The 10,612-nt window shown below is 42.2% G+C and overlaps 1 protein-coding gene across 1 annotated transcript in view; it reads left to right on the top strand.

Moving 5' to 3' along the window:
- Window positions 1-10,612, top strand: part of slit3 (slit homolog 3 (Drosophila)) — a 220,166-nt gene that overhangs the window by 1,589 nt on the left and 207,965 nt on the right. The gene's annotated exons all lie outside the window — the stretch shown is intronic.

The raw sequence follows: 10,612 nt of genomic DNA, 5'->3' as shown, positions 1-10,612 counted from the left end.
CATGCTCACAACTTCAGTGAAAAATGGCTCCGAAAAGACACTTTAACCAGTTTGGATGGATTCTGGTGATGGCCCCCCGAATCCTAGTGAAAAGAGAGTCAAATAAAAATGTCACTATTGGACCATAATTATAACGTTGCTGTTACTATGTTTCCCAGCACTCATATTTAGAATAACAAAATACACGCAACTCTGTTTGCTGATGTTGATTGAGAATGGAAAACTGGGGAAGGCCATTGACGTGTTTCTCAGTTCTACAATTTTGTTGTTTAGTTGTGTCTCATTTGGAAATATTGAGTTTCGCACGAGGGGGAAATCCATAGAGACGAGGAGGAGGAGACACAGTTGTCTCAAAACGCCAGAATCCAATGAAACAAGTCCAAACAACATGTGGTGTTTGAGTAAGGGACAAGACTTTCACCCTTATCTTGAGTGGAAAATCTTTTTTCGGCTACTACTCCGCTGCTCCCTTTATCAGTCACGAACCACATGTACCATATCAAGCTTAATTCACACAGATTCTACGGAGGTCACTGAAAACAAATGTAGAGAATCACTGTTGAGTTAGTGCATGACACCGGTCACAGGAAACCGGGTAAAGCTATAAAATAACTTCAGGATAAACTGCTGCAAAACAGTGACAAATTTATACATTGGTCGATTTTTCCTTTGATGGAACGGATGGAAGGAAGTGAAATGGGAGAATTTAAACTTAAGAAGTAGTCCCTACTTTCTCCCTCTATTACTCCTTGTACTTGATTCCAGTTCACTGGTGCTACAGTTGGAACTGAAGGGCTGAGCTTAACATTCAGAGCCAGAGTCCAACCTGTGATAACGGCAGAACGAATCCCTCTTAAAGCCCCGTTTTCTCCACTATTGTAAACAGAGCATTTTGGAAAAGGTTAATGAGAGAAAAACACTGGTGGCCTCAACTGTTCACTCATCACACGCTCACACACATACACACAGGCAGCCTCGCAGATTACCTCAGGCCAGTCAATTCTGTAATGTCCTCCTTGGGAAGCCACTTGAGATCTCATTTGCATCTAATTTGAGTGGAGGGGTTATTTTGGGGGTGGGGGGGGGGGGGGGCTTACAGACGAGGCTGGGTAAAATGAATTGGAAAACAGGGCCGGCTTTTCTCTCCCGGGTCCAATTCACACCTGCCCTACAGGGAATGCACACTCACGCGCACGTGCACACCCCTCAAATGTGTTTTTTTTTGGAGCTGCAAATTCCTAACCGTTGCCCGAGCAGCTGTAAAATGTGTGGAAATTGATGCTTTGATCGCGTTATTTCATTCTTATTCTGCTGGCTACGATGTGTGTGCCCATGTCTGTGTTTGCAGTTGAATGAGTTCACTATTGGAAGTAGCAAACCTCCAGAGCCAACTTCACCCAAACTAACTCTGCCCATTGCTCCGTTCCTTCACTAACGGCATGTTGAGAGCGTTTTGGCAAGTTTCTTACGAGCGACACCTTCTCTTCTTTCTCGAGCCTCATCTGGCTTTTCCTCTCTTTCCTTTTGTTTCCTCTCACAAACTCCTCATACTTACCCACCAACTTTTCGTTTTCCCTTCTCTTCCCTCTGTCCTCCTTCATACTCGCTTTCTTTCTGCATCCTTTCCCTACCTCTCTCCACCACTCATTGTCTGACCACCAACTCTGTCTTCAACACACACACACACACACACACCTCAAGTTTTGCCAACAGCATCTGTCCAATCAAGTTCCCATTTCCCCTCAGTGTGCCAACCTACGCTGGTGCACACCACTGTAGGATCCTGCCACTGTGCGTGTGTGTGTGTGTTTTTGTGTGTATATGTGAACATTCTTCAGCGAGTGTGTGTCTCTCTGTGTAGAATGGACACACTCGTTCTAGCCTCTGCTTCTGGCTCTTATCAAAGCTTGGTGTTGATTGGTCAATGGACGCTGTTAACCGCCACAACACCCTCGGCTCTGAAATGGCATTCCATGGTGGAACTGGATTGTGTGTGTGTGTGTGTGTGTGTGTTTTCTACCTCTGTGGGGCATTTTTCAGTTTAAACACTGACCTTGTCCCGATCAGTCTAGTCCTCATGGGGTACGAAACCTCGTCCTAATGAGGAAACACGTCATTTCTGAGGTCTTGGTTAAGGTTGGGGGTAATGTTAGGGTCAGGCTGTCTGCAATGAATGGAAGTCAATGGAATATCCTCACAAGGATAGCTGTGTGTGTGTGTGAGTGTTTGTTTATGTCTTTGTGATCTTTGAATAGTGCGTTGCTAACCTGTGCTTGTCGCAGACCAGCTAATTTGTGCTGACATAGTTCCCGTCCCCTAAATTTAGTGTAATTTGACTGGATCGAGAACAATCTATAATCACTGAGGAACTCTGGCGTTTGCTTCAGTTTTGGCTCAGCTCCTTTCAGTTGTGGCCTGAGCATTTGCATGAAGTCATTACAAATAGTACTCTGTTGGTTAAATGGTGCGCAAATTAGGGCCAATACGCTTTTAAACTTGTTATGTGATGTTCACAAATAAAAGCCTTCGTAAACCATTTGAAATAAATCTGGATGAAGTTTGCACATGTGTTGTAAAAAGTTGAAAGAAAGTGTGCATGAATAAACAAAGACTTGCTTTTGTACAATAAGGTGTAAGAGCTTGTACCTTCAGCTTCACACAGTCTGAGAACTTTTACTTTTGCACAAATCACTTCTCTCAGTCTTTCTCTCGTTTTGAAAAATTGAAATCTTTTCCAGACACGTACAAACTTGAATCTTGTGCAGATTTATTATACAGGTTTACAAAGTCTGATTCACATCTACTTTGGAATTATTTGTGAACAGCAATTCACAAGCTCAAAATCCTATTAACCGTAATTTGAGTCCATACGGGTATATAACCACACCAAAGACGTCTGATAAGTTCAAAGACGCATTCCAACTGTTTTGGCAATCCCAATGCTAACCATGCTGTGTTGGTGCTTCGCCAGCATTTGTGGGAACCAGGGAGCTAATTGTGTATTTTCTCTTCGCACAGCATTTCTGTATATATACGCTACTTTGAAGAAAGCTTCAGTCAGCACACATGGTTTGGTAACTGCTGAATAAAAGCCATCATTCAAAGAAGAGTTTTTTTGTTTTTTTTTACTGTTATCGTGGGTATGATGGTGATGTAATACATTTGAGGAGCAGCCGTGTGTTATTGCTAAAGCAGACAAGTCTAAACTAATAAGTAAAAACCACAGTAAGCTTGCTATTTTCTAACAGCCTCTTAATGTCACGCCTATCGTCTGTGGGCATCTCCTGGTAACAATTTTGTGTTCTTATAACTCCGTTGGATTCAGTTATTTGATGCCAAATGGCCCAAGTGAGGGTAACCAATATTTAGGCTCCAGTTTTTTAGGTCAGTGGGTGATCTTCTCTTCCCCAAATTTCTCCAATGTGCGGGCAGTTGACCTTTCTCTATAATGACTTTCAGTCTGCCAGGGTGGCAGCCAGCTGGCATCGACAGTGGGCACTGCCCTTCTGGGAAACGAATGCAAGCTGGATGCGACACTAAAACATACACAGACAAAACACACGGCATTCACATGGGCACACACAAAAAGGCAACATGCTGCAGATACTCACTGGCATACATCACATGCACATACATGCAGACGTGTGACCGCATACTTAAAACTATGCATGAATGTATACATGATTGTAGCGTTCCCTCACTCACATGATGCATTCAATTTACCAGTGCAGTGGCCATTCGGGCCTGTTCACATTGGACTGTGGTGATGCTGGTTGCAGCTTTCTTTCTGAAACCGTAAAAGTGACCTGCAGGAACTGAGCCGTAGCAGGTAAAGACCGACTGCCAGACTCGGTCCACAGAACCCTGAAGCTGTTCGACTGTCACTGCACAAAGAGCTGTTCACCTGTTTATTCAGAGTTCAGTAAAGCTTGACTCAGTAAGCAGAACCCTCAAACTGGAGAAATACCCGCATTATGTTGATAAGTCTCATGCAGCTGACCGTTTATTCAGTTTGTTAATATTGGATGTATTTTGTTTCCAAATTGCTCCAAATTTCACTCTGCATTTCCTTGGGCCCTTAATAATACACAATGCAAGTGTGAAGCCAATCAAAGGAATTGCAGCAATCTGAAAACATTGCTCCTGGAATCACCTGTAGACAAGCCAACAGTTAACCAGATTATCTAAAACATTTAAAGGGAGTGAACCTCTATTCCCTCTTTGCACAGAAAAGATGTGTATGTGTAAAAGTACAAGTATCCCAGGTCAAAGTTGGACAGCGTAGATGGTCTCTTAACTGTGATGGATGTTTGCAGGGAACACTTTCGGTGATTATTTCACAGTTTGCCTTCATTTTCTCTTCAAAGTAAGTTTTGCTAACCTGGGGGTTCGCTTAAGACTTGACTTGATTGCCTGTTGCTTTTGGCATTTGCCTTGTTTTATGATTGCCGATAGGAATGATGATTTGATGACCCAAACTACTAAAATAAGACCCAGGTTGTCTGTTTTTTTTTTACCCTGCAAAACGCTCTTTGAAGTAGCAGAAATAACCTCGCTCTCAAGGTCTAAAAATGGCTCCTCACAAAGATGGTTCAAGAGCACACACATGTGAAAAAGGTGCATTCATATACTCAACAAAAATATATGCAAGAAAGCACATAGGAAGTTTAATGCATGCAACCACATATGTAAAGCTCACGCCTTTCTGCAAGCTCAAGCTTACATACACACATAGTACATTCTAATGCTTTTGCTGGATTAAAGACGCAAATGGTTGTAGATGGAAAATTTGACATCTAACGAGAGAGAGTGTGTGTGTGTGTATGTGTGTATGTGTCTGTCACAGAGAAACTACCTCGAGTCACGAATGACCTTCTTTGACTTTCTGCCAAAACAGAAGCCATCAGACCGGAGGACTTCAGAGTGTGTGTCAGACTAAATCACCGCTCTGGGTGTGTGTGCGTGAGTGTGTGTGTGTGCGCGCGCGCGATATGCTCGGAGTCGTTTGATGTTAACAAGCTATGCCACCGTTTTGTTAGACCACTGTCACCAAAGCAACACAGTATATCCACTCTGCTGGGACTTTTTCTCAGTGTGTTTCTCTGCACACCCCTCCGTGATACATATTTATGTTTATTTGCGTGCATTTGGCAGGGAGTACAGTATGTGTGTGCAATATGAAAGTGTGACTTTCACCATAATTGGCTGTTTTCAGTCCAATTTTCAGCCAAACTATGCCTGCAGGCGACTCCCTAATGTGGTCAAGCCTGCGTGGTTAACAGCAACACCAAACTATGAATTTCCTGAGGTTGAGTCGCATTAACGTTGAATAGAACCCACGGCGGCGAGAGGAATAAATTATGACAGACAGAAAACAAAGCAATACTAAAAGAGAAGACACATTACTCCTCCTGATTTTCACAAAACCCGATCAGTTGTGAAAGGGGCATTAACAAGTGATTTTACAGACTGAGATCAACTAAGATTGATGATAAGGGGATGAAGATGGATTTAAAGCTGAAATATAGACGGTAAAATAGAGAAACAGATCTACAAAGGGTAAGAAAGAGCAAAAAGTGAGTTGGAAAGACGGAGCTTAAGTTAAAGACAAGTATTTAAGTGCAGATGAGATGGAGGGACCTGTTGTGCACATAATTCCTTTGCACAAATTGAAAATGAGTGTCTGCTACAGACTAATAGCTCCTTTATCATCAGTGTCTCTGCACCTCCTCTTCGTTGCTCCTCTCCTCTTTCCTTTTATCTCTATTTTTGGGAATAAAGTTTTCTTCCTCCCTTTGTTTAGTTTCTTTTTGCATTTGTTAGCATTCTAGACATTGCAGAGGTCTCCAACAAGCCGGCACCTTATTTGTACAAACGGAGAGAGATTTTCAACCCACAGGGACAAATGTGGGGTGAGCAACACCGGCCAGAGAAAATGTTAAATGTCAAGTGTCAGAATGTTTCGGGGAAGAACGCAGAGCCTACACAAGAAACTATCTCCAACAGTGGGGTCAGTGTGTCGGTGGTCGCAACAGCAAACTCATCACAAGAGCAAAACAGTTTCCCTTCATTCGCCATTCGCACTGTAAATCCTGCTGTTGACCGATATTGAAGCCTCAGTAATATGAAGCTTGATAATTGGAAACATGTAGAAGAGAAACCAACAGTGATTGATGACGATCATCGTGACGCATGAAGAATCAAAAAGACTTGAGAAATGAAGCAGACACAAGCCGGGTTGAGGTGGAGACCATCTGAGCTACAGAGAGAGTCAATCCCAGTAAACACACAAAGGAACCAGTTGTTTGTAAACGGTCATAAAACACACTGATGTTTGCAAAGCTCTTTTCAGATGCCGTAGCCTGCTTGTTGTTATTTGTAAAAATGGCCTCATTGTTTATGCAAAAACCACTCAATGGATTTTCATGAAATTTGGTGGAAGGATAGGATATGGGAGAAGTAAAAAACCAATAGCTTTTGTTTTGGAGCTGGATTAAGGGTAGTATCAAGGAATAAATCAAATCACTTTCTGTATCACTGCAATTGACTGCATTTATTTGAAACGATATTGACATATACAATTCCTAAATATGGTTTGATAAGGGGAATGCTAGGCCTGCACTCGAGGGCCATTCTGGTATTTCAAGCTTTGACTATATAAACCTGATGGTGATCCACTGAATTCTTTTACGTAATGCGGCCGGTAAAATTAATAATATCTGCAAAGTACTGGTATGAGCCATTCAATATCCTGTCATGCACAATTTTAAAGAGCATGACCCTGGTGTCCTCAAAGGTCTGTAGGTTCAACCCTGGACCTCTGTGTGAGTGTGCCTCTATTCGCTTGTTCTTGTGTTCAAATGCCGTGTGTGTGTGTGTGTCTGTGTTTGATGTGAAAGACAAAATCTCCCAGTGATGATTGCTGTGTATCCCAGAGAGCAGATTTGTAATAGCGGTGAGTTCACTACCTATTAGTGTCACGATGACAGAAATCCAAAACAGCAGTAAATGGTTGCTCAGGAGAACAAATGTTCCACAAACCTCCCAAATTTTCCAAAACTTGAAGACTCATGTAAACTCTTGTAGACAATATATGGTGCGCAAACAGAGACAGGGATTGTAACTGTCATTCTTTGTGATGCTTTCCAGCATTACATCGTTCTGCCTTTTAAAATGTATGACGTCCATGTTACACAATCATTTATAGAGGTCGTACATTCGAGTGCTTAAATAATACAACTTTATACATTCAAGACACGCACATACATTTTAATGTTTAATATTTCTGCTGTGCCACAATCCAGCTGTTAGCTCCATTTGAACATCTAGTTTCTATAGCAACACTAGTGGTTGCTACAGCTTGACTGACATTGTTACCTCCACCATGTCTCTTATCTCTGAACATGCAGATATTAAGACACACTCACTGAATGTGTGTGTTAGTCTACGCGTGTGTGTTCAACTCAAGCTTTTACTAAACTCAGAGCTCATCTTCTTTCTCGCCTCCATCGGTTTATGAAGTAGATTTACAAAACCTTTGTCGAAGCATGAATATCTTCCTCAAGTTGAATAATCTTCAACTTGCACAGACTTTTTTGTTCATTTAGTAAATTTGGTCGAGCTCATGTCAAGGCAGCACTCTTTCGGAGAAAATGAGAATCATAGTTCTTGGAATTTAGATTCTAATATTCTCATGGTTTTTCTTTTAATGTTTATGGCACAAAACATATGATGGTGCTGGCACATCATCTTTGGACAACAGAAATGCAGGGCTTCTGTTTTTAGCTTGCAATCAACAACTCCCAACAAATAATAAATGTCAGGTTGCGGTACACACTCTTAGAACAATTATTTTTATTGGCGGTAGACGGCAATAGACAATTGTAAACCACGATTGGATCATCAGTCGGTTTGTCTTTATTCATTTAGTCATTTCCTTACCCTGCTGTTCTGCTGCATTGCACTTTGCTGAGGGAGAAAGTAGGAGCACATGTTGAATGTGGCTGATGTCCCCGATGAAATGTGGCTGAATCTTTGTCATTTAGAAATAACACCGCTGTGACAAATAGCTCTGAGCAGAGACTGCATTTCTCAGAGGGCAAATTATGCAGCTTTATCTCTTATGTTTATTCAACCATGCACAGTTAAGAATATATTCTAACCATTCATATGTATTTAGCAACAACACAATACTTTACTCACTGGTTTGGCTGCAATAAGCTGCTCTCAGTCCTGATTGATCAAAAAGTTTTGCAATAACATTACTTTTGCCCTTCATGGTTAATATCAAGTGAGATTACATTACTGGGATTGAGGTTGTGTGAAAAGTTTCTGCTAAATGTCATATTCAAACATTTGAAGTGCAGCAATACCCAAGGCTAAGTTTGAAGTAGCTTGATGCTTTGCCCAGTGTTACTGTGACCGACACAGTTGATCTGTAGAGGAAAAGGAAGAAGGCAATTAGGATTCCTTGTGTAACTGGGAGACTTAGAGAGCGAAATTGAGCATACCTATCTAAGAGAGAGAGAGAAAGAGAGAGAAGTTTGGAGAGCAAGAAAGGAGGAATGAGAACGTGAAGAGGTACAAGACCGTTGTGGAAAATAACAGGAGATTAGCACAGGAAGCGAACGCATTTGGAAACGAGGCGTGAGGCGGAGAACAACCGGGGATGAAAGGGAAAGGATGGAGGGATAGAGAGATAAGGATGCAGTGCAATGATACACTGAGAGAAAAAGTGAAAAGAGGAAATGTCGCCGTGTCAGAGACAGATAGACAGAGCCAGAACAAAGAGAGGAAACAGTTTGCAGTACTTAATCGTTATTCCTCATTGTTCTCCCAGATAGAGGAAAACAGAGGTCAAAGGTCAAGAAAACGTACCAACCAGACTGATGGAGATAGTTGCACGAGTAGAGGAAGAGAAACACAATTGACCGGCGTGTGACCTGACTTACCAAACATTTTGATTCATGTTTTTTGCACTAAGGGGTCATGGTTTCCTCAAGGGTCGAGTCCAACTTCTGATTCATTGAACTCTTCAGCCTTTGACCCCATTCAGACCTGGTATTCACATGCACCCTGAGTGATCTGATCCTAAGGGGTCAGCACTAAGTTCAGGTCTGAATGCACACAAATGAATCCTAGATGCATCTTGAGATCCAATCACTCAGACCACCTCCAACTTGTTTCGCTGTGTGAACACAAATTTGTCCTGAGCCACATATGAAGGACCGCCTCCTCATCTGATGTCGTCTGATCTGCCGCAGTTTTACAAGGAATCAAATATATTTTTACATTTCTCCGTGCTCATACGTTGATTGGTTTGAGGCCACCGCTTCAAGAGTGGCACTTTCATTCCTTTAGTCCCTCCTGACTCTGTATGCTCACTGTCTCTTTCTCGCTCATGCCGACATTACACTTACAACACAGACTGGGTGGTAAAACACAATTCCGTCTTTGCAAACACAAGGGCGTACTTGATTATTTGCATACACTCCGGGGGGGGGGGGGGGGGGGGGGGGCTTAAATCCAAACCCAAGTCGTCACAGGAGACACATTTATCTTTCCACATACCTTTACCTACACTGTGTGTATTGTCAGTTAGTTTGCTGGCCCAAGGCAGCCAGACTATAGGGTTCACTGGTTTCAGTGGTCTGGGATGTGATGTGGTGGGGAGCTGTGTGTTTGTTGTATGGTATATATTAATTCCATGAACACCTGTTGTTTGCATTCTTGTCTTATCCCTTTGTAGCAAACACACATGCGCCTCTCTCCTGCCGGTGACGGAAACAAACACTGGTGAAGGCTTTAGTGCTAAAGCCTCTCGTTAGTTGTCTGACTGCCAGCTGGTCAGTTAAATTTAAAGCTGAGTCAAAGTTTACTGCTGGGCGGGGTGGATCTGGAGCTTCAGCAGACCAGGTGCATAAAACACTCGGGCCCACATCATTCATATCCTCCATTAGCTCTAGTTTTGCATCACGAGGCCTTTCTATTCAATTCAATTCTATTTGTATTGCAGCAAATCATTTCAGAAAGGTTCTCAAGGCACTTTGAGACCTTTAAAAATTATAGAGAAGCTCAACAGTTCCCACGAAGAGCAAGTACCTTCCAGACAAGCATCTGTCCTCATCTTACTGCACAAACTCTTACTGCTTGAGGTTCAGATGTTCCGATGGCATTTTTCTCTTCCTGATACCAATGCCTGCACTTTCAGTATTTAACGATAACAACTGGTGACATGTACGAAGTGATGATTACTGTCGTTGTATGGCCTGGCTCATGATCTGAAAAACAGAGATCTTCTCTTATCATCTAGTGTTGGAATAATGAAATATTACCAAACTTCTGATATTTTATGTAGCTCTAGCTGCACTAAAACTGTATACTTGCCAGTTGCAGTACAGGACAACTGGAGCGTATCTAATTTTTTACAGTGGTGAGAGTTGGTGTATTAGCTCCTGTTATATTAGTGTATGTAGCATGTGATTTTTATCTTGAGAATTTCTTACTTTCGTTATTACAGCTAGTATCATTCAATCCTATTCAGCGGGACTGACTTTGTTCGGATTTTAGGTCATGATTTTAGATGGGGGCGATGGCGTCGCTCTCCACCTGG

This window comes from Pleuronectes platessa, chromosome 8 (assembly GCF_947347685.1).
Source record: "Pleuronectes platessa chromosome 8, fPlePla1.1, whole genome shotgun sequence".
Taxonomy (NCBI): Eukaryota; Metazoa; Chordata; class Actinopteri; order Pleuronectiformes; family Pleuronectidae; genus Pleuronectes; species Pleuronectes platessa.
The sequence above is the reverse complement of the archived record's forward strand: the minus strand, read 5'-3'. Positions and strand labels throughout refer to the sequence as shown.